General features: G+C 41.5%; 2 long non-coding RNA genes across 2 annotated transcripts; one reads left to right on the top strand and one right to left on the bottom strand.

Moving 5' to 3' along the window:
* The first annotated feature begins 3,374 nt into the window (after positions 1–3,374).
* LOC116674176 (uncharacterized) lies at positions 3,375–15,487 on the top strand. Its single transcript, XR_004327999.1, has 4 exons — positions 3,375–3,502; positions 4,354–4,358; positions 6,204–6,207; positions 15,477–15,487. It is a non-coding gene; the product is annotated as an uncharacterized LOC116674176 (long non-coding RNA).
* On the bottom strand, positions 3,607–24,966 carry LOC116674177 (uncharacterized). The gene is made up of 3 exons (XR_004328000.1): positions 24,954–24,966; positions 14,012–14,019; positions 3,607–3,876 (listed from the first exon to the last, which is right to left on the bottom strand). It is a non-coding gene; the product is annotated as an uncharacterized LOC116674177 (long non-coding RNA).
* Between the last annotated feature and the right edge of the window lie 1,813 nt (positions 24,967–26,779).

Raw genomic sequence — 26,779 nt, 5'->3', positions numbered from 1 at the left:
ATTCTGATTTATGATCACACCTCCGTCTCCAAATTTCAGCAGAGCTTTTAGCTCCTCGCAAGCCTCAAAGTGGTGTGATGTTGCAATGTGTCCAGAAATCTTGACATCATTGCTTTCTTTGCAAACCGAGGCCAGAGCTTCTGAAGTTCAAGCTCGGCCCGTGCCAGTCTGATGAGCGGCGAGCCAAACGCCAGCTGGCTAATGGAAGCCTTTGATGTTAGCCTAGCAAAGCACTTGCAATACCAGAGTCTCTAATGGAAAGTGATGCTGAAGCTAAAGGCCAACCGGGGTGGGATACACCTACAGTATCGGGTGGGTGCATATTTGCATATGAGCTTTTATTATCCGTGTAATTTCCTTTCAAGCAATGACTTGGCTAATTCTTTCAACTAAGCAAATATTTAGTCACAGCGTCAATCTGTCAAGTGTACAGCCAACCCTGGACAAATGGTTTTTAAAAAGTATACAGTTTGTGCACCATTAAGGTAGCTTTTAAACAAATGTCATGTCTAAATCAATAGACTACACACTGTAAATTAATGCAGACAAATCAATTTACTTGGAATAACTTTGTGATAGATGGCATTAACTGGCAGTACAAATGATGGAATTTTTCCCTTAACTTCTTCTCGGCTATATTTATAAGTAGCTGCTGCTACGTTGGCAAGTCGCTATGACAACGGAGGGCCATATGACTCATCATAGAGCACTCAGTTTACATTTTACCGCTCATGGCCTGTGAACGAACACGCAGATTTCTGAGAAATCTGATTTCTTAGGTAAATTGGAGAGGTTTGGCCATGGACTGTGTGTCTGTTGAAGGTCAATGTCCTGTCATGCTCAATTTTACAGGAAGAGCAAGTTGGAAATATTTTCTTCAAAAATACAGTTATTCAAATCTGAGGGCATTAAAAGGCATCTGGTTGCTTTCTTAAACTCTTCTCCCACTGTGTCATTTTCTTGCCAGTGGCCGTGCTGGCTATTTGCCAGACGCTACTTCAGATAGGCCTCATTAACAAGCTTGATGGTCCCCACTTTGAATCTTCTAAACTCGGTCTTTGAACTGTCTCTGGTGCCATGAAACAATGATACGGTTGGATGACAGCCATTCGTCAATCTTGACCTGGACAGTCATAAATGGACCATTGGGCAGCAGTGGTTCTTATCAGAGTTGAAGATGTGGTGCCCCATTGACCTAAGTGATGTGCGAGTAGGGGTTAATGCATGTGCGGCCCACAAACCCATTAAGCCTTGTGTTTTACAAGGAGGCAGACCAGACCGATTGCCAGTTGGCCGCATCATCATGACCTTTGGCCTCACCACAACCACATTATTGTGCCGTTGCTTTGTTACTATAGAACGTTGGATCTATTATTATTATTATTATTATTATTAAATTGACAGAAGCTGTGACTTCTTCTCTAAGCAGTTCTGCCACTCTCAAGGAAAGCTGAAGAGTAGTAGTATGTTAATATGACCGCAGTACACTGAAAAAGTTGTAAATGGTGACTTATTAGCTTGATGACGCAGCCTCATTGGGCTTTAGGAGGTTTATCCAATAACCCCAAATCCGTTTCATTAGTTACAGGTTTAATAGAAAGACATTGACACTACTCTTCTTGCTGACTCAGGCATACTTTACTCTGCTTCAAAGGTAATCTGGACACACACACACACACACACACACACACACACACAACACACACACACACACACACTCTTTAGGACCGTACTAAAATGCTAAGCTGTTTGGTTGCAGGCTATAGCATCATATTTACCGTACCATTACCTCCAAATCTGATTCAATGGTACACACTATTAAAAAGGCATAAAGGCTACCAATCCTTTGAAAGATGTTCCCTATTTATGTCTCACAAATAATGTAAGCAATTACTTTACTAAAATGCTACACATATGTTCATGTAGAAACAGTATGAACAATATTTCATTTAATCCCACTGCCAATACAAATCCAAACCATCCTGTTGTGGTTGCTGTCAACTTGTATCTTTAAGAGTCCACATTCCCTGCAGTCAGCTGGATTCTCGGTGGAGGAGGGTGCAGGGTTCTGTAGCCTCTTCTGTGTCTGTGTGTCATTAACATGTCGCCACTCTGCCCCACAAAGCCGCTAATAGCAGGGTCCTTAAAGAGACTGCTTTCCACGGAGGGAAACTGGGGCCACTACAAGGTCACTCTTAGGTTTGGATGGAAAACAAAGAGGTCTGCAAGAAATTTCTTGTTCTTGTTCTTCAGTATATTCTGGAAGGAGAGTGTACGCAAAGTCATGCACAGGGGGTTAGCGTTTGGTCATCTGTATACGTGCATGTACGTGAAGTTTATGTTTCTGCTTGGATTAGAGAAAGCGTGGAGAAGGCCTCACATCTGGCAGGCTGGCTGTCCGCCCGCCCTGGGGCTGGGCTCCAGTTGTGGCACTAGGCAACCATTGTCAAGGGGAGGGGTCAACAAGAGCAGAACCAGCTGGTGATGCAGCATACCTGCCGTCCCAAATGGAAATGCAAACAAGTGAGCACGTGCAGAAGCTGGCAAAAAGATTCAGTTTTCCGTGTCATGCGTATGCGTTCACGGCAGGGTGAAGGGCATAGTGGGAGTTTTCCCATAAAGAGATGGGAGGGGAAGCGTAAAGTGCGCCTAATTATGTATTCCGCGGTATGTACAAAAACCTCCCGTGACAGTGTGCCTCTATTTTGCGGTGAAAATTCTCCACCTTTTAAAAAGCAGGTGTAAACCAGCCGCAAGGCAGTTTCCTTGCATATGCCTCCTGGTGAAATGGCGGCAGCAGCAACCCGAGCATGACGAAGACAGGCCAAGGAGACGAGCTGAAAGGATTTTTGCCACAAGGGTCACACTTTGTCAGTTCAATCATTAAGCGTTACAGTTTAAGCAGCCATGCAATATTACAGTTACTGGAAGAAATCAAAGATGACATTGAATCTCCGACTCAGCGCTCACACTCCATTCCAGAAGTTGTACTCCTGGCTACATTACATAAAAACATACAATATTGGCATCAGGACCATTTCAAACAGTCAAAGCATCAGCAGTGGGAATATCGCAGTCTGCACCCAGCAGTATTACAGCACAAGTACTTGACGCTTTGCACGCGCCACACACACACACACACACACACACACACCACAACACACACACACACACACCACACACACACACCACAACACACACCCACACACACACACACCACACACACACACCACACACCACACACACACACACACACACACACCACACACACACACACACACACACACACACACACACACACACACCACACAGCAGGATTTCTTTGACATCCCCCATTTAATTGCGCTTTTAAGTTTCCGGTACAATGAGCGGAGAAAGGCGCCGATTACCCGATGAACTGGAGGTTGGTAAATACAAAGTAAACTGACAGCGTGCGCGTTCTGCAGGTTGGCCATGGTGCTGATAACGCTACATTCGCAAATGTACGTACATCTGGCCCTGAGTCTTTTTTGCCCAAAGTCTAAAGGGGACTCTTAGTTCAGTACCCTTTGCCACTGGGAATTGTTAACCTTATTTTACGACTAAGCTACAGTGGGGCGGCTCAGTCGGAAACTTGGACGTAGTCATATTTTCAAATTTTCAGTCAGCTTTGAGCACTTAATGCAAGGCCCTATGGAATCTGTCTTACAGCTTTGTTCAATTCTACATTTTGGGATTCAGTCTATGATTCTGTTATCACAGAAACTATCAGGCTCTACATTAACACTGCCATCAGTCTGTGACTGGTCCGGGCCGGGTCCTTGTCCAAAAAAAAAAAAAAAAAGAAAAAAAAAAAGACACTTGCCACCAGGCTAAACAACTTTTCTGGGGGAAACACTGCCTTCCCTTTGTGAGGCCTAGCCCCTCAAATCCCAATTATAGAAATGTAAAGCCTCCGATATGAGGCTGCTGATGTGTTGGTGAACCTGAGGGGCTGCGGGTGTTATCTAGACTAAAATCTGGAAATAACAAAAGGAACACTGTGCTTCTCTCTCTGGCACCAAAGACCTACCTGATGGGGAAGGAAGGAGGAGAAGGAAGGGAGCTAGCTCTGAGGAAGGAGGGGGTGGGAGAGAGTAAAGAGGCAAAGACAAGCCGGGTTGGTAAGCAATAAAGAAAAAGGGGAAATAAAGAGCGTTCTGCCTATCTGGTAAAAGAAAAGCGCTAGGTTGAAATAGAGTCAGCACATGCTGGGAGATTGCAGGCAGCCTGGCTGTGCTGGCACTCTGAAAGAAGCGTAGAAATTAAAGAAATGGGTCAGCCATGGGTAGGGAATCGATAGAGAGGAAAAGTTGTCTCGCAGGCCTCATAGAGGAGCCGTGTATCATATGGAAGCTGTCTTTGTTTCCTTTTCCTGTGGAAAAGGTATATATCTTCTGTCAAGTGTTCCATGAGCTGGTTCGCTCCTCCAAACAGGACACACTGTGATGCACACACACTCATAAACACAATGATGTATGCACGCTGCTCCTGCCAAGATACATAATCATATCAACACTGTATAGATTTTTTTTGGTGAGCTGGACTGGCAGCAAACCAGAGAGAAAAGAGGGAGAGATGGAGGGAGAGTCGACGACTGGTTGGGAACAGCAGGCGAACAGTTTACAGCTGTGCAGAGAGAATCACTGTCACATAATCTTTCTGCCTGTATTCATTTTTCACCATTAACATTTTTGGTAGGAATCCCCTCAATTGGTTGTGAAAGAATTGTAAAAAATAAATAAATAAATAAATCAAAAGTGAAAAGAATGACTGGATACCATGTGTAGATTGGTGTTGAACCAACACAAAATAAAAATCAAAAATTAATATTAGGCTGATTATTGTCATTGATTAAGTGGTTAACGGTTTACTCTGTTGAAAAGCCAAAGTAGTTAATGACTTCAAATGTAAAAAAATGCTCATTACAGTTTCCTAATTCCAAATGTGAGCTTAAAACTGCCATAAAGATAAACAATTGGGCATCTTTGATGTTTTTGCTTGACTGAATCAATAAATCAACAATGACCGAACTTCAACAGATTGGGACAACTGCACTTACAATGGCAATTATGATTAAATTGTAACAGTAGAATAATAAATTACAGCGCAGTGCCATATTCCCTGTTTTTTATACCTAAAGGCAGCTTCAACCAATCATTTGTCAAGGTTTCTTTTTCTTTGCTTCCTCTAAATTGTTTTGTTCTTTTACATTTTCTACTACTGGCAGAGTTGTTTTTCTCCCCAGGCTGTGACCATGGTTGTAAAACAGCAGCATTTTTCTCACCCACAATGCACTAGAAACAATCACTCGGTTGTAGACTTTTACAAATGACCAGATGGTAAATGACAATTCAATTCAATTTATCATTTCAGACATTTCATGACATCCCAGAAAAGTAAACTTGCCCACCAAGACACGGTTCGTTTCTCACTCTTACATCCAGTACTGATATGCCTATACACACACTATAATATACCCTGCTATAATATACTCTACTATAATACACTCTGCATGGTGCCCACAGATGCACATATCTGAACTGCAGTTGCAAAGACGCATACCCGCCACGTGCTTTGACAAACATGTACACATAATTTCATCAGATTTGCTCTAATGCAGACATACAATGCAAACGTTCCAGCAAATGATCAAACCCCAACCTGGATTAGTACTGTGAGCCATGTTTACAAGCACACAAAGGCGACATTAAATGTAGGTCAAACCACAAAGGCCAAAGGATTTCCTCTTAGAATGAAGGGAACTGTCACAACTTAGGCATTCGATCTGTTGATTGATGGGACCTCCTTTATTACACCAGTGAAAGCGTTTCCATGATGACTTACAATTTGTCTTTTTGCCCTTAGTCCTCGGTAGTGAATATGCTGCCTAGTGTGAAGTACCTGAGTCAAAATGATTTAAGAATGAAGATTCTGGTCAGCAAGTTTCCAGTCATTATACAGCTCCTATAACCTTGCTTTGTATCTTCTGGAATACCACGTGTGGATTTTTACCAACTAACTGTAAAGGCATGTGTGACCAAAGTCAGTTTTTTTTTTAAATTATTTTTTTTTTTTTTTAGACCTTATGAGCACTTTAAAACATTGCAAATGCTATTAGATGTCTTAATGTTAGCACGGCAGTGGTCTGACTTTGCCAGACCCTCCTCCAAAGCACGCTGAAGGAGGGTCTGGCCACTCCACACAGCATTCGGGAATGGGAGGAAAACGTGCTCTGGTTTATTGGCATTTCTTTAAACCAATCACAATCGTCTTGGGCGTTGCTAAGCACCAAAGAAAAATGGGACTGGGAAGCTCCAGTCCACCTGGAATATCCAACACTCTTGACTGCTCGGAGTCAGACCCTGATCGAGATAGCAATCCCATCCCTCCTTCCGCCACGGCCAGTTTCATGGCTTTAAATCATTTCTTGGCTGAAATGAGCGGCCGGTGTTGCCGCTCTGGGACATGCTGCACTTGTAGACCAATGAAGGTATGACAGAGAAGGACCACACCAAACCGTAGCACCCAAATCAATTCTTCTCTAGCGGCAGGTTTACAAGTAGGGTCAGTGCTGTTGCATAAATTAACTGGAGGCATTCCATTTAATATATTTCGCCCCTTGAGGTCACGATGGAAATACAGTCAATGGTTGGTTAGTGAACAAATGCAGATGGTATGGTGTGTTTTTAGGTGTGTGTGGATGCACACTTTTCCATACTAGTACAGGTTTGGTTGCTGACTACAGAAGGGGCAACAATGGCTCATAATTTATAAAACAATATTTGTAAGTGTGTGTGTGTGTGTGTGAGACTGGTACCCACAGCGCTTTTGCGCCAGTGTCAACATGTTGTCTTAGTAAGCAAGTGTTGAATTTGGAAACAGGCATTGTTACTTTCAGCAGGGATTTGATCATGATGTGGTGTACATATGAATGAGGAGAGAAACTGTGTAAATGCCAGTTAAAGCTTTGTACCACTCCTCTCCTCCATATGCTTCTTATTAAAGCCTTGTTTTATATTTTGTGGTTTTATGGGGCGGGAGACGCAGATGAACTGACTCCTCGGCTTGTTTTTTAAATGGAGTGTTGCTGGCTCACATATCAGTTAATACCGATTTGAAGCTGTTGCAGTGTCGCTCCGATAATCGGGAACTGTACTGGTTGATGGAGATTAATATTAGCCTGTGTGTGATGTGTTAAAAGAGAAGCACCATCTTGTTATAGAGCTATAATTGACTCCATAACTCCTCTAACTTTAGCTATTACAATTTGAAAGTCGTTTGCAGTTCTTATGTTGTTCTTTTAATAAGTTGCAGGAATATCCAGTGTGCAATTTCATAGTTTAGTGTTCTTGCACAAGAAAAAACTTCTACTTTACCATTTACCAAACAACGGGAAAGTGCACTAATGGATGTCGGTAAAACTGGGATTTCAAATTGACTCCCAATTTCAAATTTGGAAATTCAGGCAAAATGTGTCCATTCATGCATGTGCATTACAGTGTGGGACAATAGCATCCATCGCTCCACTCTCAAACATGTTAGTATGCTGACTATAATTTTGGCACTAATGTCACTTTTCCAGTGTGAAAGCACTAAATACTGCAAAACTATATGCATTTAGCATTACTCAAAAAGCCTTTTCATGAATCACAGATTTGTTTCTGATTGCTCCTGCTATGGTTCACCGTTAGGCTAGTATTTATTGGTAGTTTCATTTTGTTATATAAAAAGGCTTCCTTCCAGTGTATTGTCTGTTTGGAGTACCAGATGTAATCACTCAGTTTCTACCTCACCAAATAAAAACTTTTGCCCCGAAGAATGTTTTCGTCTCTGTTTTTATTGAAACAGACACCCACACAAAAGCAAACCACGGTATCTGCAGTGCTGACAGCAAGAAGACAGTCTCGGCATTTGCGTAGGAATGACGCTGTGGTCTCCCCGCTTGGCCGCTACAAAGCCTTTATGACGCTTATATTGAACGGCCAAAGAGCTGATCAAAATGAAGCGCTCCCCGAGCCGAGTTCCGCATGCAGCTAGTTCACTGAACTTCATCTCAGCGTCCCATATGGCGGACAACTTCAAAGCCTTTCTTTTGAAGTCTGCCCTGACAGGTTTCAAGGCTCACGGGCCTTAAAGCGGCAGTCCCTGTTGCACAGAGAGGAACACACAGCATGTACAAAATATACTTTATGCTGAAATAAGGGAGCTGTATGACCCGAGAAACGCTCCTGTCCTAATGTCATAAACAGCGCTACAAAAATGGATGGGTGAGCAGAGGTGGAAAAAGGGTCCAACTTTTGTACAAGTTTGGTATAAGTTAAATATTCCAATGGTCCAAGAAATACAATACCTAAAAATATAAACATTCCTTCAATATATCAGGCCAGCTGATGCCTCATGCCGGAATATTTTGACCTGTCAGAAACAGTGAATGTTGTTTGACAATCTGACCGGGAGCGCAGCAGCTAAACACTGTGATATAAGGTTGCAGAGGTGCTGGTGTTTTCCCTTCCTCGAGGTAACGAAGGATCCCCAGACACTCACACAGTCCTGGAGTGATAATGCCACCATTGTACTTTAAGTCTGTTATTAACACTTACAGCTCATGTTGTTATGGGTCCTCATGCTATGACTGGACAATGGGATATTGTTATCAATCCTCCTGCTCCAGGAAAGACGCTCAATAAAAAAAAAAAGCCATCTCCGTGCCGACCAAAACAGACCAGGTTGGTAGGGAAACAAGACAGTAGTCATTACAGATTTGTGTGGTGTTTACTCGCCTCAGGGCTGGTGAGAGAGGAATTCCCCAAGTGTCAGGCTGCAATATTAAAGTGAAGAACACACACACGACTGCACTGTAATCATCAGGCTGATATATCCACGCTTAGAGCATTCATAAACACACACCAAAAACGTGAGCTATTGCGCGCACCACACACACCACACACACACACACACACACACACACACACACACACACCCACACAAACACACACACACACACCACACACACACACACACACCACACACACACACCACACACACACACACACACCACAACCACACACACACACACACCAACACACACACACACAACACACACACACACACACACACACACACACCACACAAACAAACACACACCACACACACACACACACACACACACACACACACACACACTTTACCTGAGTCTCCAGTGGAGACTGAACACACACCTGACACTCTAACACACTGCCTGACAGACTCTACACCTCATCATGTCTCACTGGCAGACTTGCGTGCGTGTGTGTGTGTGTGTGCTATGTAGTTCAGCAGCAGTTTAACAGAGCGTGTGTGTGTCCACAGAGTGCGCACACACACACACAAAAAAGGTGTACAGATATTTGACAGGTTGCTTGCATGATGTGAGATATAATGTGCAGACTGCTCCAGGCAGCTGAAAACAGCCGTGACCACAATTCCTATAGGAGCCTACAGCAGGCCTACAGTACACATGGGAGTCTATAGTCCATACTTAATGTCTTATAGCATCAATGTACCATTGGTACAAACGACATTATAGTGTTAAAATGACATTGTTATAGTAGTTTTGTGGTATAGTGAAATGTATTATATGAGTACTGCAGCTCTTTTCTCATAACTAATTTAAATTCTGTCACCAGCAACAACATGGCTTCTAAATAATGCTTCTAAATAAGTAAAAACACACAGGAGGCATAAACTAAAACATACTGGATGATAAATATGTAGAAAAAAGTTAGCATCGTGCAAAAATATGTTCTAGTGCGACACCACAAAGTGGCAGAGGAGGACAGTTAACAGTACAAATAATTAAGAACAGTAGGATGGTAACTAATGAAATTGTTTTTATTTTTCAGTATGGGAGCAATTAAGAAAGCATAAGGGGATTTCTTTGTATGGGTTATGGGAAACATGCCGCGCTCTTACTCACGTTACCTGCCTGTGTGACGTGTGTATGTGCATCTGTGCGTGTAATCTATGCACCTAGAGTGTGGCCTCTCTCAGATGATAGGCTTTTAGGCTCCTCTGTTAGTTTAAGATCCCTTATCTATCTGAGAACCTACACGCACACACACACACACACGCACGCACGCACGGACGCACGCACGCACACACACACACACACGCGCGCGCACGCACGCACGCATGTCTGGCTTCTTGTTCCATGAATGCACATGCAGCTTTTACTTAAGGTAGAAAAGTTTGAACAAAAGCAGAAAGATGATAGGTTTAAGGAGGAGCAGAGGATAAAGAGGGGACAGATTTTAGGCCAAAAATGAGAGGGGGAGCATCCATCAGGGCTTAAGCATCCGATAGATTGGCTGGGAGAAGTGTAATAGGGCCTCAAGTCATACCTGCACACAGTCTCTATACCTGGGCTTCTCTATCATGACCCCGTCTGTCTTTAAGGGATCAGAGGTCAGCTTTATAAACTGGTCAGTTGGACTCGAGAAATTCAGTTATGTATGTAATTCAGTTTTATATGACGAGAAAACAGGCAACAACACGCAACTCTCAATAGAGAACCAACGTGTCCATCTGTCTGCCAGCCCTTTGTTCCACTACTGCAATCTCTCATTGAGCATTTCTTTAATCGCTCTTTTGCAAGAAAATGGTATCCACTACAGCATATTCTATTTGAATCCTTCATGATTTTGACAAAGGTTAAAGAACGATTTCTTTGGGAGCATGGAAAAAAATCTACAGCTCCCATAAGAATTTACCAGTGCAACAGCGTCTATATCCACATAAAATTCTTACAACTTTCCTAGATGTAATCTCTGTCTACAAACTTTGACAACTTTTAGTTGTTTACAGCCAGCGATCAGTCTTCTTCTTTGCATCGCTACTGTTTTGGGTAAGTTACCATCATTAACTGTCAATTAGTGGAATAGCATTGAGTGGCTGTACATGTTCCCAGGTAGCGCGCCACTCTTTAAAACCTCTAAAATGTATCTTTAAATTGCACGAAGGTGGTTGGCCGAGGCTGTCCAGAGAAAGACTTTGACTTTCAGGATACTACTGTAGCACTAGAGCTATCTGGATATTCAGATAAAAGACGGATATACAGTACATACACATAGACAACCGCAATCCTCATGTCACAGCTGCTTTACTGCTTCCTGAATGCAAAAGATGCAGAACAAAGAAGACCACAGTGGTTTCGCTGTGGGTGGCAGGAGGGAAGGAAATTAGACAAGTGGTTGGTGTGGTGTAGAGGTGACAGTCTGATTTAGGAAGCACAAGAATTTACAAAGATAGTAGAATTTCACCAGGCAAATGATCTATTGCTTTTTAGGATGTCATCGGTGGTGTTGTTTTTTACATCACAGATTTACACATGGGTTCCAGTAAATCTACTGTCAACATCTATTTTATAGTTCTGTGTGCCTCACATGTACATATTTGAGTGTGTGTGCAGTCAAAGGGCTGAAATACTAAGGAAGAACTGCCTTCCAATTTGTATTGAGATCCTGATAGCATCGTGCTGTAACTAGATGGGTGGGACATGCATATCTATTACCTGTCAGCCAAAAAAGGAGTTGGAACGTGTTTGAGTTTATGTACAAGCTGAGGCCTTCAGTACATAGCCAGTCACGTTTTTCATACTGCTTATTTCTTCTTTATTAAATGCTAAATTAGGCCAATCAGGACAAAATTCACTCAAAACTGAGAACAAAACCAAACATGAGGGAAATTACAAAGCAATGATTAACAAAAGCTGAAGTGGAGAAATGAAAGTGGAAGTTTTCTATGCTTGGAAAACTTTAATAATAAATGATATTTCACTTTCTGGGTTAGCCACTGGCGTGGGAGGTGAGGTTTGTGGAATTAACTGGAATAATGCTGCCCTCAAGTACATCAAACTGCTGAGAATTCAAGTGACTGTACGTAAATGAGCGATCAAAACTGTACCGGGGAAACACAGGCTCCTCATTCAGCAAGTCATAGGAGGAATTATGTAGCTAATAAATGATAAAACAACAGTCATGTAACCACTTCATTCTGCTGCTACAAACACTTCCTTTGCACCACTATAAACCCTTTTCTGACCAAAAGCACTTGACTGTAGGAAAAATAGTACATGAGACTCGCAAGTAGGATCTTCGGAGCGTAAACCTGACACAACAAATACACACTGATTTATATAGTGTGGATGTCCTGAAGTGGGGGTAATGTAGTCATAAAGCCAGTAATGGTTGTAGGTTGCCTATATAAGGAGAAACGGCGCTCCCATTAAAGCCTCTGTCGTGCTGGCAGGTTAATTGCATGTTATGTTGATGTTTAAAGTGCTTCTTTTGCGGTGGCTTTCTCAGAAATGGAATTTACTCCACGTCCTTTAAGATATTTTTACAAGTTTAAACAATAATACTGGTTTTGTGCTTTAGAATAGCGGTACGGTTCTAATTAGGTCTAATCCAGACTCAGGAAGCAGGTCCTGGCTTAGGCTTTTCAACATTGAACCCCCTTTTTAAAATCATACTGCCTTGTGCCTGAGTATAGGTACACGATGAACCTTTGTTTTTTCAGCTTTAACACATTGCAGTGTATCGTATGATTTAGGGTCGCGCGGCCTTCAGCGTCAACGCACAAACACATGCACACACACTATAAATATATATTCAGCCTTTCATTGCCTATACAAACCATACCGCCTCATTTGGAAATGAGGAAAGTCAACATTGCTCTGTTAGTATATTTCAAACAAGGCTACATTCCACCTATACTGTATAATGATATGATATTTAATTGATCACTGTAGGGGAATTCTCCAATGAGCTATGTGCACTGGAGGACCAAATGTGATCCAGCTTTTGGTTTTTATTTAGCTGCCAGATTTGGAAAGGTTTTGCAGGTTTGAATATGAGTCAATTTGGGCTGAGAATCAGCTGGAGCGAGCAGAACTGCAGCCAGCTTTGGTCCATAGTAGGCCTGTGGATGGGATACAAGTCATTCATCACCATTCTAGCATGACTGGGAGAACAAGGTGTGCCAGGTTTAGTCGACTAAGGACCAAACTCCATACACAGTAGATACCTGTATAAACTCAGTGGTTTTAATGAAAAAAAAAGAAAAGTGCAAAATGTAATCTTTAAAATACCAGCGGCAGTGGGGGAAAGACATGTCATCACTGTGAAAGCATCACAGAGAGGGGAAGCAACTACAGACAAGCAGCAGTGTGACACGGAGATGATTTGAGAAAACAATGCCAACCCAAGGTCCACTAACTAGCTTTCATCTATATCACATGGACTTCATTATAAGTTGGAGATCATTTTTGACCATGAAGCTAGTAGGAAAAAAAGAACTGGACCTTGAGTGGGGAATATTTAGTTTTGCCTCAGCACTTCACTCCGCGCCGCACTTTGCAGTAAGCACGGCTAAAACCGCTGATGTATCATTTTATCATTTATTTGTGGCCAAACCATAACATCTCTGGCTCTGGCTATGATCTGGAGATGGTCCCCGAGCGCTGTAAATGGCTGCCCACTGCTCCCTTGAGGAATGGGTTAAATGCAGAGAATGAATTTCACTACATGTACGCGTATGTGACAATAAAAGTACCTTTACCTTGCATGCATTAACCCTTAGGTAACCTTTTTCATGTAAAAAAGAAAAGTGTTAAATGCTGTCTCCCATTCATGCCTGTCGTCCATTAGTTGTTAGTTTTGGACTCTGTGCTTATTTCACAAGTTCGGTGTGAAATGAGCTGCCAAATGTGGCGCTATCTTCTCTGCCAAAAGTGTTCTATCCATCACCAATACACCCATCCGTTCATGCATGCGAAAACAATGCACAATAGAGCCTGTGTGTACGCTCTCTCTCCGCTCAAGAACCAACGATGAGACAGGTATCTAATGCCCCTATTGTCCCCCCCCCCCCAGACGCACACACATTTAGACATGTATGCACACCTCAAAGGATATGCAAGTCCCTGAGGTATTTCCTCTATCTAAGCTGCGACGTGACGAGCTGTCAGACCCCGGTGATTTAAGCGGTGATCGTATAGGCAGGTAGAGAGAAAAGGTGGGATGCACACGTCTTCTTCTACTTTGCAGACTTGTGTGGTCCAACACACACAAAACATTGTCACAATGAGGCTATTGTCTCTCATGGACAAGCCTGAGACGGTAGGATTGAAAAAGAAAGAAAGGAGTGAAACGGTGTGAGAGGTTAGAGGTGGGAAATGAATGGGAGGATAGTTTATTTAACAGCTGTTCTTAAACGCTTTGTATAAATTGTTCTGACGTTTGGCTTGGAGACAGATAATACATAATGACAGTCTGTAAATAAGGATTACACCGTACAAGTTGCTTGGTTAACAGACGTGTTCCAACTGTTGTAGAGGATCGGAAATGATTGCTGTGGTTCGATAGGCCAAGTTCTGACTTTTAATGCCAACAGAGAGAGCTTGTGGTCCATTGTAACCATTGCATAAAAGCCAAACTATCTAAGATGTTCTTAACAAAGGCAATGCACTGTGTGCTTTGGTTCTGCCACTTTAGTGCTTAAGTGCAGCACTACTGCACCTATAATCAAGCTAAAGAGCACCCACTCTTTTTCAAAAAGAGACGGCTCAAATATTTGAGTTGGCGTCAGCTCAGAACCGCCAATAAAGAAAAGTAAAACGTGGCTATACCGCCAGCTAATACACCCAAAGCTAAGCAGCAATACCAAAAAAAGCGATGGGAGTGGCCTGTTATTAAGATACTTCAAATGTCAATATACTACATTCATAAATCATTCAATAAGGGAGTAATACTTCTTAATGACTGCGTCTCGTCCCAGCGCTCAAGGGCCTCAAAACCCAAAACAGTGTCAACAATGCAGTTGCCTATTAAATAGGAAGAGATAATGTGTTATTGCCTGATGAGATTACGATGGATGGAGGCAGGAAATCCCCAAAAACCATGATTACAAAGCGTTCATCTTTCAGTAAGTATTAATAGAAAGAGCTTGGATTTCTATTGCCGCATTCTCACAAATATCAGTGTCACCATAAACTCTAAGCAGATGCTTAGAAGCTTCTAAAACCCACCATATATAAATATCAAATTCATCTAGTAAGCAGGGAACCAATTTGCTACTGGCTGTGAGGGCTTACTTTCTTAACACACAATGACAAATAGTATCGTATCGTGCAAATAATTTGGTTTTGATCCAGGTTTACAGATGTCTGACTCTGAGATGCACGCCTTCACCCCAATACAACAGAGGGAAATAGAATACGTGATGCTCAACGCATTAAGAAATCCACAGGCCAGTTCAAAATCTTTTAAATATCAATTGTAATGCTATGAGCACCATAATGAAATCCTAATTCACCTAATTTATATAGATATTAATCTTAGGAGGCAGATATCTCAAAACCTAGACAAATATACCAAAATTATATTGTGTTTTTGGATAGTCACAGTATTCAGGCATAGCAGAAGAGCCACGTAGCACAAAATATGTCCTTTTAAAAAGGAAGAATCTTAGTTTAAGGGCAACTTTTGTACACTACATAAATATCTGAAGTTTATGGGTCACGTTTTCAGCATCTCTACAACATGGTAAGCAAACCTCTTGTCATTTTTGTCAACCAAAGAATGAGTTCCCCCATAATGTTATAACTGTAGCAGTTACCCTTTCAAATAGTGGATATGGTTTTGAATGAAAAATCTACATTTAGATGGTTTATAGTGGACCACGGTCGACTGCCCTTGCAGAGCCAAACGGACTGATCACAGACACGAAGCTGCATGGTCACACCTGAGCGCAAAAGCCGCACACACACATTAACACACAAACAGACTCAGACACAAACACAGACATAGACATAAATACACTGACGCACACACACAGAGTCTTGTACAATAGTGCGGGCACACAAAAAGCCATTAAAAACAGGCAGACCGAAAAACAGACGCACACATTAACACACATACATAAACATAGACAGATATTCACAGACAACTACGGCAGACAGAGACACACTGAGCCCTCAAGGCATTCCCTGTTATTTTTTCTGCCACATTGTTGGTTACCTGACAAATAAAGACAGACAATCACACCGGTCAGAGCTGGTTTAATGTGGTCACAACTGTCTAGTCGATTCATTTCATTGGGATGGTCAACAACCACAGTCCGACTGCAAGACCAGCATTAAAATGTTCAGAAGGTAAAGGAGAGGCCCTCCGCAGCCGACACACAGGCAGGTTTAAACACGCACACCTCACAGGCATAAATCAAGCTAAAGTAAACTTGAAGTCAAGAAGAGAATGAGTTAAAGATTTTAAGTATAAGGTGGCGCATTACAAGGTCTGTGTGCAAGCAAGTAGGACACACAACCTCTCACTCAGATCTGACCCACTTTATGAGGTTTTCAATTGGTTGGACTGAGAATTTAAATGTCAGTCATTGTGTTACTTGAACCACTTGATTATTTTAGTGGATGATGAGTATATGCCTGATTTGTGATGCAATTTGTTAAGTGTTATTTAGGTTTTTTTGAAAAAGCTAAAAGCTAAATGTAGGACCCGATGCACGGGACATAAAACATTCTGGGACTGGAGAATTAAATCAACACTGTTTGAATCAATGCAAAATGTCCTGGCTTTTTCCCTGCTTTAGGCCTGACTGCAGTCACACTACACACGGAGCACTCCAAGGAAACCACAGACTCTCTGACAAGTTGGACTGACTTGATGCAAGAAGTAGAAAAATGCATGACCAAATATCAGGGATGGAAAAAATACTAGAACATTTTACTCAAGTATATGCAAAAGTACTTGTACAAAAATGTAGCTACTTAGATAAAAGGTAAAAAAAAATAAAGTACGATGATGATGTTCATCAAAACAAATAAAGTGCATTAACATACTAAGATGTCCTTCGGGAACAATAAAGTATCTATCTATCTATCTATCTATCTATCTATCTATCTATCTATCTATCTATCTATCTATCTATCTATCTATCTATCTATCTATCTATCTATCTATCTATCTATCTATCTATCTATCTATCTATCTATCTATCTATCTATCTATCTATATCCATCCATCCATCCATCCATCCATCCATCTATCTCAGTAACATCACGCCACAGAGAAGCCTGATGTCCCAACCAACAGTAGATTTCTATGGATGGCACTTTACAGCACGCACACACACACACACACACACACACACACACACACACACACACCCACACACACACCACACCACACACACCTCAGTATAATCTTCCAAAAAAATTTCCAGAAAGAGGATAAAACTCAGACAATTAAAAAGAAATGGCAGAGAAAATACAAAAAGAGTCGGACGCCATAGCTTGCCAGCATTACCAAGGTATTCAAAACAGATAAGGAAAATGTAAACTCCACAGATGGGCCTACAGGTCTCTCACACACACACGCGCACGCGCACACACACACGCACACGCGCGCACACACACACACACACACACACACACACACTTCTTTACAATGACTTTCTTGTTGTAGGCAAGGTACTCACCTATCTCAACGTTCAGCAAATCGTGTGCACGTGATCAACGTCTCTGCTTGTTCATTGCCAATGCAACATATAAGTCTCAGTCCACTCAGCTGCCGTTCTGTAGGCCTTTCTGGTCCCGCTCCAGCTCCTTAAATTCAAAACGTTTGGAGCTGATAGAGTGTCATGCAGTCACAAATGTGAAAGGTGTTACAAACAGTCCAAAAGGCCTCACACACCTTAGTAAAAGCAGACATCCCTTTGCAAAATGCTGGAGGATCCTCCACAAGCACATTAGCATGTTGGCTAAACTGAGCGCGCACCTGTTGCTCACGCAGTTATCTTGGGTGATTTGTGTCACAGCGTGCTTGATGGCTGGTGCAATTAAAGGCAGATGCAACCTTTATTCTTTCTTTACTAGCTAGGCCTATACCAAGGTACAATAACTGTCATCTTAAAAGACATTAATGGAAAGAAAATAAAGTAAAAGTACACAATAAAATGACTTTGTTACAACAGAGAAGATGCAAAATGTTAGTTTCACCCCTGCCAAATATGGATATTTAATTTGACCCTAGAGGATAGAGCAAGATAGTGGGTGTTTCCCAATGTCAAGGAAGGATCCTCAAAAGCCAGAATTTGGAGGATGCCACGTCATCAACGTCATCAACGCCCGCCGAAGGACCGTTCCAATGTCAAGATCCTCCGAACTCAGTCCTTCATTCATAAAAATTTCCCATAGACAGAGAAGGATGCATATATGTGTATCCTTCGCGGTCCCAAATCACCCCAATCCTATGCGCGGGCCTTTGCCGGCTCGTTAAAAATAATAATAGCGGACCTCAGCGGGAGTTCGAGCGGCATGGCTGACGGTGAAGTTAAATTTAAATCTTTAGTGTGTGCCGTACATTGTTATCACCGTTAATGTTTTACATTAATGTAAAGCTTAACGCTTTAATGCTTGTACAAATTCCTATAATAATTAGGTAGATACACCCGAGCTAACGTTAGCTAACTGAACCTATATTATATATATAATATTCTGCTGTTAGCTAGCTAGGTTGCTGTCTTTGTAAGTTTAATGCACGGTGGCATATTCATCTCTTTATATGCCGTTACCGTATATGCGTAACGTTAGCAGAGATTTAGAAAGTTTGTGTGTTTATCACTGGTTGTATCTGTAGACGGGAGGTAACACTGCACCATGTTAACAACAACGTTTAACGAAGGCTGACATGTATGAGCACTCCCGTGTAACGGTATGTTATAGCATTCATAACGTAAACATCTTTATGTTGTGTTAACTGTCTTTTAACAGGGACTAACGGAGGCGGTCACCAAGGACGGCAAAGCCACGACCAGCAGGGAGACGAGGCCAAAGAAAGATGTTGAATACATTATTTGCTATATTAAAGATTGTCTTTCTAACATAAATGCTTTAAATTAACTGGTTTGTCCGTGTCATTAAGTTCTTGGGCGTGTTTATATAATAAACTATTATTGTTACTGTTATTTCCGTTAAATTTGACGTGGAATTGTTCTGATGCGTTGTAACAACTCGTAAGGTGTACATGTTCAAACATTACTATATACTGTACACACAAGTATTATTCAACATGAAGGGCGATCAGACAGCTGCGATGATGGGTGTTGCTTGCAGACTGCAGACAAGGAGGTTTTAGGTTAGTCAACCTGTCCTGTTACAGTTGCATCACAAGTATATTATACAGGTAAAGTCCACTGTGTAGTTTTCTTCATCATGAACGTAACAACCCTTGACCATTACACACACCTACCTTTACTGTGTTGGCGGATTTTATCAATGGTATGACTTTTTCATGTTTGACACGTGTCAACAGTATTATTTAATCTTTCTCACTTACAGTTTACTGCATGTCATACCTGCTGTGGTAGCTCATTAGCTGGTTAACCTTGTAGTTGCTGATCATATTTTTCATTTCTTGACTGTAAAATAAGCTAATCTTACATGTATGCAGTAAACTGCAAGCTAATTTTAACAGCTACTTTTCTTTTTTTAAAATGTATACAGATAGCATCTGAATATAATTGTTGACTTATAGTAAATAATTGAAGTTTCCTCTGTCCAGGTCACAATTTGATGGGAAATAGACCTTGAAAAACTAATATTATATACACAAGCCCAAGAACTTATGACACGGACAAACCAGTTAATTTAAAGCATTTATTGTTAGAAAGACAATCTTTAATATAGCAAATAATGTATTCAACATCTCTCTTTGGCCTCTGTCTCCCTGCTGGTCGGGCTTTGCCGTCCTTGGTGACCGCCTCCGTTAGTCCCTGTTAAAAGACAGTTAACACAACATAAAGATGTTTAACTACGTATGAATGCTATAACATACCGTTATTACACGGGAGTGCTCATACATGTCAGCCTTCGTTGAACGGGGCTAGTGAAGTTAACATGGTGCAGTGATAATTCCCGTCTACAGATACAACCAGTGATAAACACCAACTTTCTAAATCTCTGCTATTGCTAACGTTACGCATTTACGATAACGGCATATAGAGAGATGAACTTGCACATTAAACTTTACAAAGACGGCAACCTAGTAGCTAACAGCCGAATGTTAACTGACAGGTAGTTCGTCAGTTCGGGGTGTATCTACCTAATTATTATAGCATTTGTACAAGCTTTAAAGCGTTAAGCTTGACATTAATGTAAAACATTAACGGTGATAACAAATGTACGGCACACACTAAAAGATACTTACATTTAAATTATAACTTCACCGTCAGCGATGCCGCTCGAACTCCCGCTTATATCAGCTGTTTTTTTTTAAACGAGCCCTCAAAGGCTCGCGCATAGGATTGTGGGTGATTTGGGACCGCGAAGGAAAACATAGCATCCTTCTCCGTCAATGGGAAATTTTCTGAATGAAGGACTCCGTCCCGGAGGAATTCGGAGGATGCTCGAAATTGGAACGGTCCTTCGACGGACGTTGATGACGTAGCGTCCTCTCATGGCTTTGGAGGATTCTTCCGTGACATTAAGAAATGGCTGCTGATTCATTTTCTACATCCCAACAGCATAATTTAACAGCACAGTTAACACTTCCACAACCATTTCATCCAGTGTTTTGAAATGCAGCAAAAAAATTAAGTGACGCCAGCCCGCAATGACGTGCACTTGATAGCCTGTTCCATTGTACATGTTCTCCAAATGTAAGGAGGACTCTGACCTGCTCCTGAAGGATCCTTCCTTGGAAGGACGAGTCCTACCAAGGAAGGATCCTTGACATTGAGAAACACCCAGTGTTAGTTAAAGGGGCAATCCAGTAATTTCACATGTTAGCTGTGTGAACGTGTGAAAAGTAGCATTATGTTGTTTTTTTTTTTTCATTAAAGTGTTTTTTATTTTTTAAACACAAACATTTACAAATACCAAAAACAATACAAAAGAAATAACAAAAAAACAGAAAGCAAAAGGCAGTTACGACTAAACTTAAAAGGACAACACCCCTTGTACCACTACATTGTTTATGATTATATCGACTGTATCGTGTTTAAAGCATGTGTACCAACACATGCTTAATGTATCTATCTCTTAATATATAAACAGAAATAGTCCCACACTAAATGAAACTTCCCCTTGATATTGTTACTCCTGGCAATCAAGTATTCGTAGGATGCAATCTCCGTCATCAGTTGAGTCCAGTCTGTGAGCCCCGGCGTGTATGTACTCTTCCAATTCCTCAAAATCAGCCTTGCTGCAGTGATAAGGCCTGCGGTTATTAATGCATGCTGTCCTTTGCTGGTTCCCTGCGGCAAAAGTGTACAATCTCCCAAGAGACAGAGCAGTGGAGATTCCGGTAACTTTTTACCCATCCAGTCTCCCAATTTATTCAATACTGCTTTCCAGAACGGTAAAACCACAGGACATTCCCAAAAGGCATGCAAAAATGTACCATTTTCCCCCTTACACTTCCAACATCTTTTGTCTTCTACTAAGCCCATTCTGAAAAGCTTCATGGGAGTATAGTAGTATCTATGTATAATTTTATAATGAGTAAATTTGCTTCTAACATCCCTAGTGGCCCAGCCAACCTTGGAAACTATATTACGCCATTTCTCCGTGTCTATTTCACACCCTAAATCCCTTTGCCATATCAATCTAAGATTCTCAGTGCTCACACTCAGTAGATCCATTATATTCTTGTAAAATGTTGAGGCACTATGCAGTGTATTTGGCAAGTTAAAAAGATTTTGCACCATATTAGAAACATCTATGCTTCTATTTGGCGGGAACACACTTTGCACACTGCTCCTCAGTTGTAAATATTTCCAAAATTCACCCCTTCCCTCCAAAAGAAATTGATCCAATAGCTCCTGATATGACTTAAAGACTACACCCTTATATAGCCCTCAATCCATATATTTTCTTTGACAATCCCAACAGAGGAACTTTTCCCTTAAGATCGGGATTATCCCTATGGAGGAGTACCCCTGTTTGTTTGGATTCCCCCATAAAACATGTACTCAGACCCACCCTTGAGAGTGTTCAGAATAGGTTTTTTTCCCCCTTCCCACCTAATTTGAGAGAGAGCCGTGGGGGTTTGGGGAGGGACCCACCACACCCTTCAACTTTCCCCAAAACCCGGTTGAAAAACCATAATCACCCCAACCCTCCCAAATTTACCCAAATTTAAAAACCCAAGTTATATTTTTCAAATTTTGGGAAAGGGCCAAGCCCCCTTTTTCCCCTTTTAGAAAACTTTGTATTAATCCGGGTTTTTTCATTCCAAAATAACCCTAACCCCATTGTTTATTTTTTTTATCCACTAGGACATTAATGGAAAATCATGATTAAAATTTAAAAATTGTGGGTATCCCCCCTTTAAATAGTATTAATTCCCCCACAAGGTAAGATTAATTATTTTTCCATTACCAAATATTTTTACTCTTGAAGTAATGGCATCGATTTTTCAATTGGGGAATCAGCAGTCGCTTAATCCAGGATTCATTCCCACTGGGACTTAAAATTTAAAATTTAGGAGCTCGATGGCGAGACTAGAAAGGCTCACCTTGTTTTGCCAATTAATTAATCGTAGGGGGGAAAAAGGTTTAATTTATTGGTAGGGAATAGAATTAGCGGGTCCGAAACAACAACAAAATATCGTCGCATATAAAAACTTTTAGTTCGTCCACCCCCCACCCCCTTTAATACTTGATAGTCTTAGCGCTCAGTAAGGGTTTCCAGAAATATGGGAAAAAAAACGGGTAACGGACCCCCGTTTCTGACCTCCAGGCCCCCCCAAAAAAAAGGAGATTCGGGCCCCATTAGTTGAAAGATCCCTTTAGGGGACAAGTAGAAATCTAACATTTAAAAAATTCTCCAAACCAAACACCCTCAGTGATAAAAAAAGGTTTGCCGTTCACCCGTTATGTTTTTTCTGGTCCAATGAGAGGTGGGGGGCGTGTAGCTTAGACTTGCCCACATAAGATGAATAACCGCCAAAACATTATCTGAAAAAGGGGCCCCCAAAAAACCTCTGTCGCATGAACAACTCGGATAGAACTTTCATTTTGGGCAAGACCTTAGTAAAAAATTTTGCCATCGAATCTTTTAAAAATTTGGGCTTAAACTCCCTGGGTCGTAGGGCTCTGTTTTCTAAATAAATGAATCAACGCCTTATTAAATGTTTGGTAATTGCCCAAATCAAACGATCTTTTTATTTCCGTCAGAAGGGGGGCCATAAATCAACAAATTTTATAATATTAAATGGTAGCCGCAGCCCCGGGACTTTCGGTTTTCAGGGCTTTTGTTCTTGATTTCTGCTTCAAATATCCCCCCTCTGGTATTGTTTTCGACAATTTTGGGAATTTATATTAGCAAAAAAAAGGGTTCAAATTGTTTTTTGGGATCCACCCCCTTCATAACGGACATAAAAACTTTTAAATCATTAATGTCCTTTTTTTACTTTTATAATTTCCCCTTGATTTTAAACGCAGGTAATTTTAAAACTGTCTTGTTTTTTTAATTGCAGCCCAAAGTTTTTGGGTTTTTCACCCCTCTCAAGAAAATTTCTCTTTTCTAAACATAGCAATTTACCTTTCTATTATACCTTTTTAATGGAATTTAAATTTCCCCCTCTTTTCAGACGGTCCTCAGAATAATTTTGCCAGTTCTTTTCGGCAGCCCCAGCGAGATTCCAATCCCCTCATGTTTTTTTTCGTTTTAGTTTTTACTCGAATGAGCTATTTTTTTGCCCCTTTAAGGGTTAGGCCTCCACATGAACCTAATCCTAACGCCTTGTAAAGCAAAAAAAATTTTAAAATCTTCCCCCCGTAATTTTTGGGAAAGGTTCATCCTGAGCAAAGACCATCTCCCCATTATAGACTTAATAGATCCCAAAACCCAACTATCCCCCTTTCCAGGCATGGGCCCTAAGAAGGGTCCCAAACACACAGTCTACGTTTTCTACCGATCTTTTTATCAGGAAAATGCCCCGGCGGTGTGGCTTTTTGCAATTTGAATAAAAAGATTCCCTTTAGGGGCACTAGCCCCCAAAACCCCCAGGCCCCGGTCTTTCCCTTTAGATGTAGGTCTTTTGTCCCGACCCAATTTGTGAAGGGTTTGTCCAAAAACCCCCTTTGACCCCGGTTATAGTCCCCCGAAATGAAGTGGGACCATCCGCTTCTCCCACATTTATTAACCCATGAAAAAAAGGCTGGTTTTTTTTTTTGGGGGTAATATTGCATATATTACCTTTTAAATCATTTATTTTGCCCCAACCATATTATCCTACCCTTTATTTTATTTGTCTCAACATGACAAAATAACTTTTTAGTCAAGTATTGAACCCCCCATCTTTGCTAGTATAAGAGCTTTATAAATTGTCCCACCCCTCTCTAAAATTTGCATTTGTCCCCCAGATGTCCCTTTTATCAGGGCCCTTGCTTTTGGGGATCTAAAATGGATAGACTTTTTCCTTTTTTCAGGGTATGTGATCCTTATTTCCAAAAAAATAAAACCTCCAAAAAGCCAATTTAGTCATTTTCCAGATTGACCAAAAAATAACATTTCACAAAAACACCTTTTAAAACAGACTTTGGGGTTTTCAACTCCCCAAAAACAAAAAGGAACTAAAGGCCCCCAAATTTTCAAAAAACATACTTCCCGAAAAAAAACCAAAAAAAAAAAACACCATAGGGGAAAAAAAAAACATCCACCTAAAAAAAAAAATGCAAAAAAATTAAAATCCCACCTCCCGACCAAACGAAGGGGGAAAAAAAATAAATACCCCCAAATGGGCCGTGAGTCGCGTGAAGACCAGCCCCAAAAAACCCCCAGAAACCCCCCCCACTATTTCAAAATAATCCTTTTCATCAAGCTTTCCACCCCCTTGGCAAAAGACGCCCTGCAACCCCCCCAATGAAACCAATACCCCCTTGTTTTTCTTCCCCGTAAAAAATTAGTTTCCCCCTTAAAAAGTGTCATTTTAAATTTGTGTTCCAAAGGCCCGAGAAAACTTCTCTACCAGTTTGGTTTTCAGCTCAAACAACTTCCCCCTTATCTTGGGAGAAAAAAAAAAAAAAAAAAATAATAAAAAAAAAAAAAAAAAAAAAAAAAAAAAAAAAAAAAAAAAAAAAAAAAAAAAAAAAATAAAAAAAATGGGAAAACAGAACCAGGTAACCTATATAGAGGTAATCGGGCAGCGGTCAGCAATCAGTCATCCTTTTGACATTTTCAACCTTGTTTTTCCATCCTCGCGTCGCGACGTGGAGGCTCCAACCGCCTCTTTTTCCAGAAATGCCATGCACGGCGGTGATCGTCGAATCTCACCCTCTTCCCTTCCAGGTAAAGCGCATTTGTGCCGTGGTGCCCGTAAAACCGACAATCCAGAGAGTCCCCAATTTTCCTCCACCTCCGAAAATTTTTTCCCCCTCTCAGTCCACTCCCGTGGTAGATCTGGAAAAAGGAAAGTTGCACCTTTCCACCCACTCTCCCCTTCCCCTATACTTGCTTGGCGCAGCAAACATTTTCCTTCTCCAAGAAGCAAAAAGAAGCGGATGACAATGGTTTCGATAAAACGATTACCATCCACCGCCGGTCCGCCGGGACACGATGTACCCGCTGTAACTGTGGCCCGATCCAACGGCCGCCCCGGCCTCGACAATGATGTTCCTCAAAATATTCCAGTTTGCTCTCTTCCCAAATTCTCTTTCAAAAAAACAGAACCAAAATGGCGTCTATCCCGAAAGTTGGCATCCTGCTGGGCCCCTTCAAGACTGAGCAAATTCTTGACATTTCCCTCCACAATTGGAAGGCCCAGTTTTCATCTTCCAGATAAAATATCCCACTCGCAGCGCCTCAAACGCTGTATGACGCCATTAACATCCCTGCGGAGGCCCGCGCTGTCCTTTTTAACTTGGTCAATATCAGATTGCAATACCAGTAGTAACTTTCTGACATGTCCAAGCTCTTCCATAGCTTTTCCGATCGATTTTTGCATTGCTGACAAAACGCCTGCCTCCATGCTACATTTATCACCACCCGGGCCAGCCAAGCTAGTTATTTCTTCTTGTTTGTCTTGTGCGTCCGCCATGTTGCTAGCGTTACTTCGTAGCGTCCTAGGCTGCCGTTGGCTTTTCCCCGCTGCCATGTACAACTTATCTGAGTCACGTCGAGCCAAGGGAAAGTTCTCAGTCACACTTTTATCATCTTAGAGTAGCCTCTATCTATCACATGTCGAGGTTTTGGGTCATTCCTTTTGGGAGCTCGATTCTAGGCGGCCATATTCTCCAGCGTGCTCACGTGACCTCAGCATTATGTTGTTGTTTGGTAGTGTATTTTCTTCATTATCATATAAATTAGTCAATTGAAATGTGGTGGATTTTGACTTGTAGTCAATGAACAGCACACGCCCTGATGTAACCACCACGAACCCTGAGTGTGAGCCTTTAGAAACAACGAACAAAGATGTACAGAGAAGAAGAAGTTCGGTGTGTCTGATGTTATTCTGCTGACCTGAAGTTACAAACCCAGTGAAGCTATAACGCCCGGCCACCTTTGACCTCCCTGCCACGCTCACACACACACAAACATCTATACACACAGAGAAGACCTTAGCAACAGTTGCTGTTTGGCCTTCTCTTTAGTCCACCTCCACCTACAGCCAACCTTTGCTCCAGGGACACCACATGGTAGACATACACATAATTGGAGATCCAGTGGCTCTAAACAGAGACAGTCTATAAAAGCGTCTTTATC

This window comes from Etheostoma spectabile, chromosome 24 (assembly GCF_008692095.1).
Source record: "Etheostoma spectabile isolate EspeVRDwgs_2016 chromosome 24, UIUC_Espe_1.0, whole genome shotgun sequence".
Lineage (NCBI taxonomy): Eukaryota > Metazoa > Chordata > Actinopteri > Perciformes > Percidae > Etheostoma > Etheostoma spectabile.
Note: the sequence above shows the minus strand (reverse complement) of the source record. Positions and strands in the feature narration are given on the sequence as shown.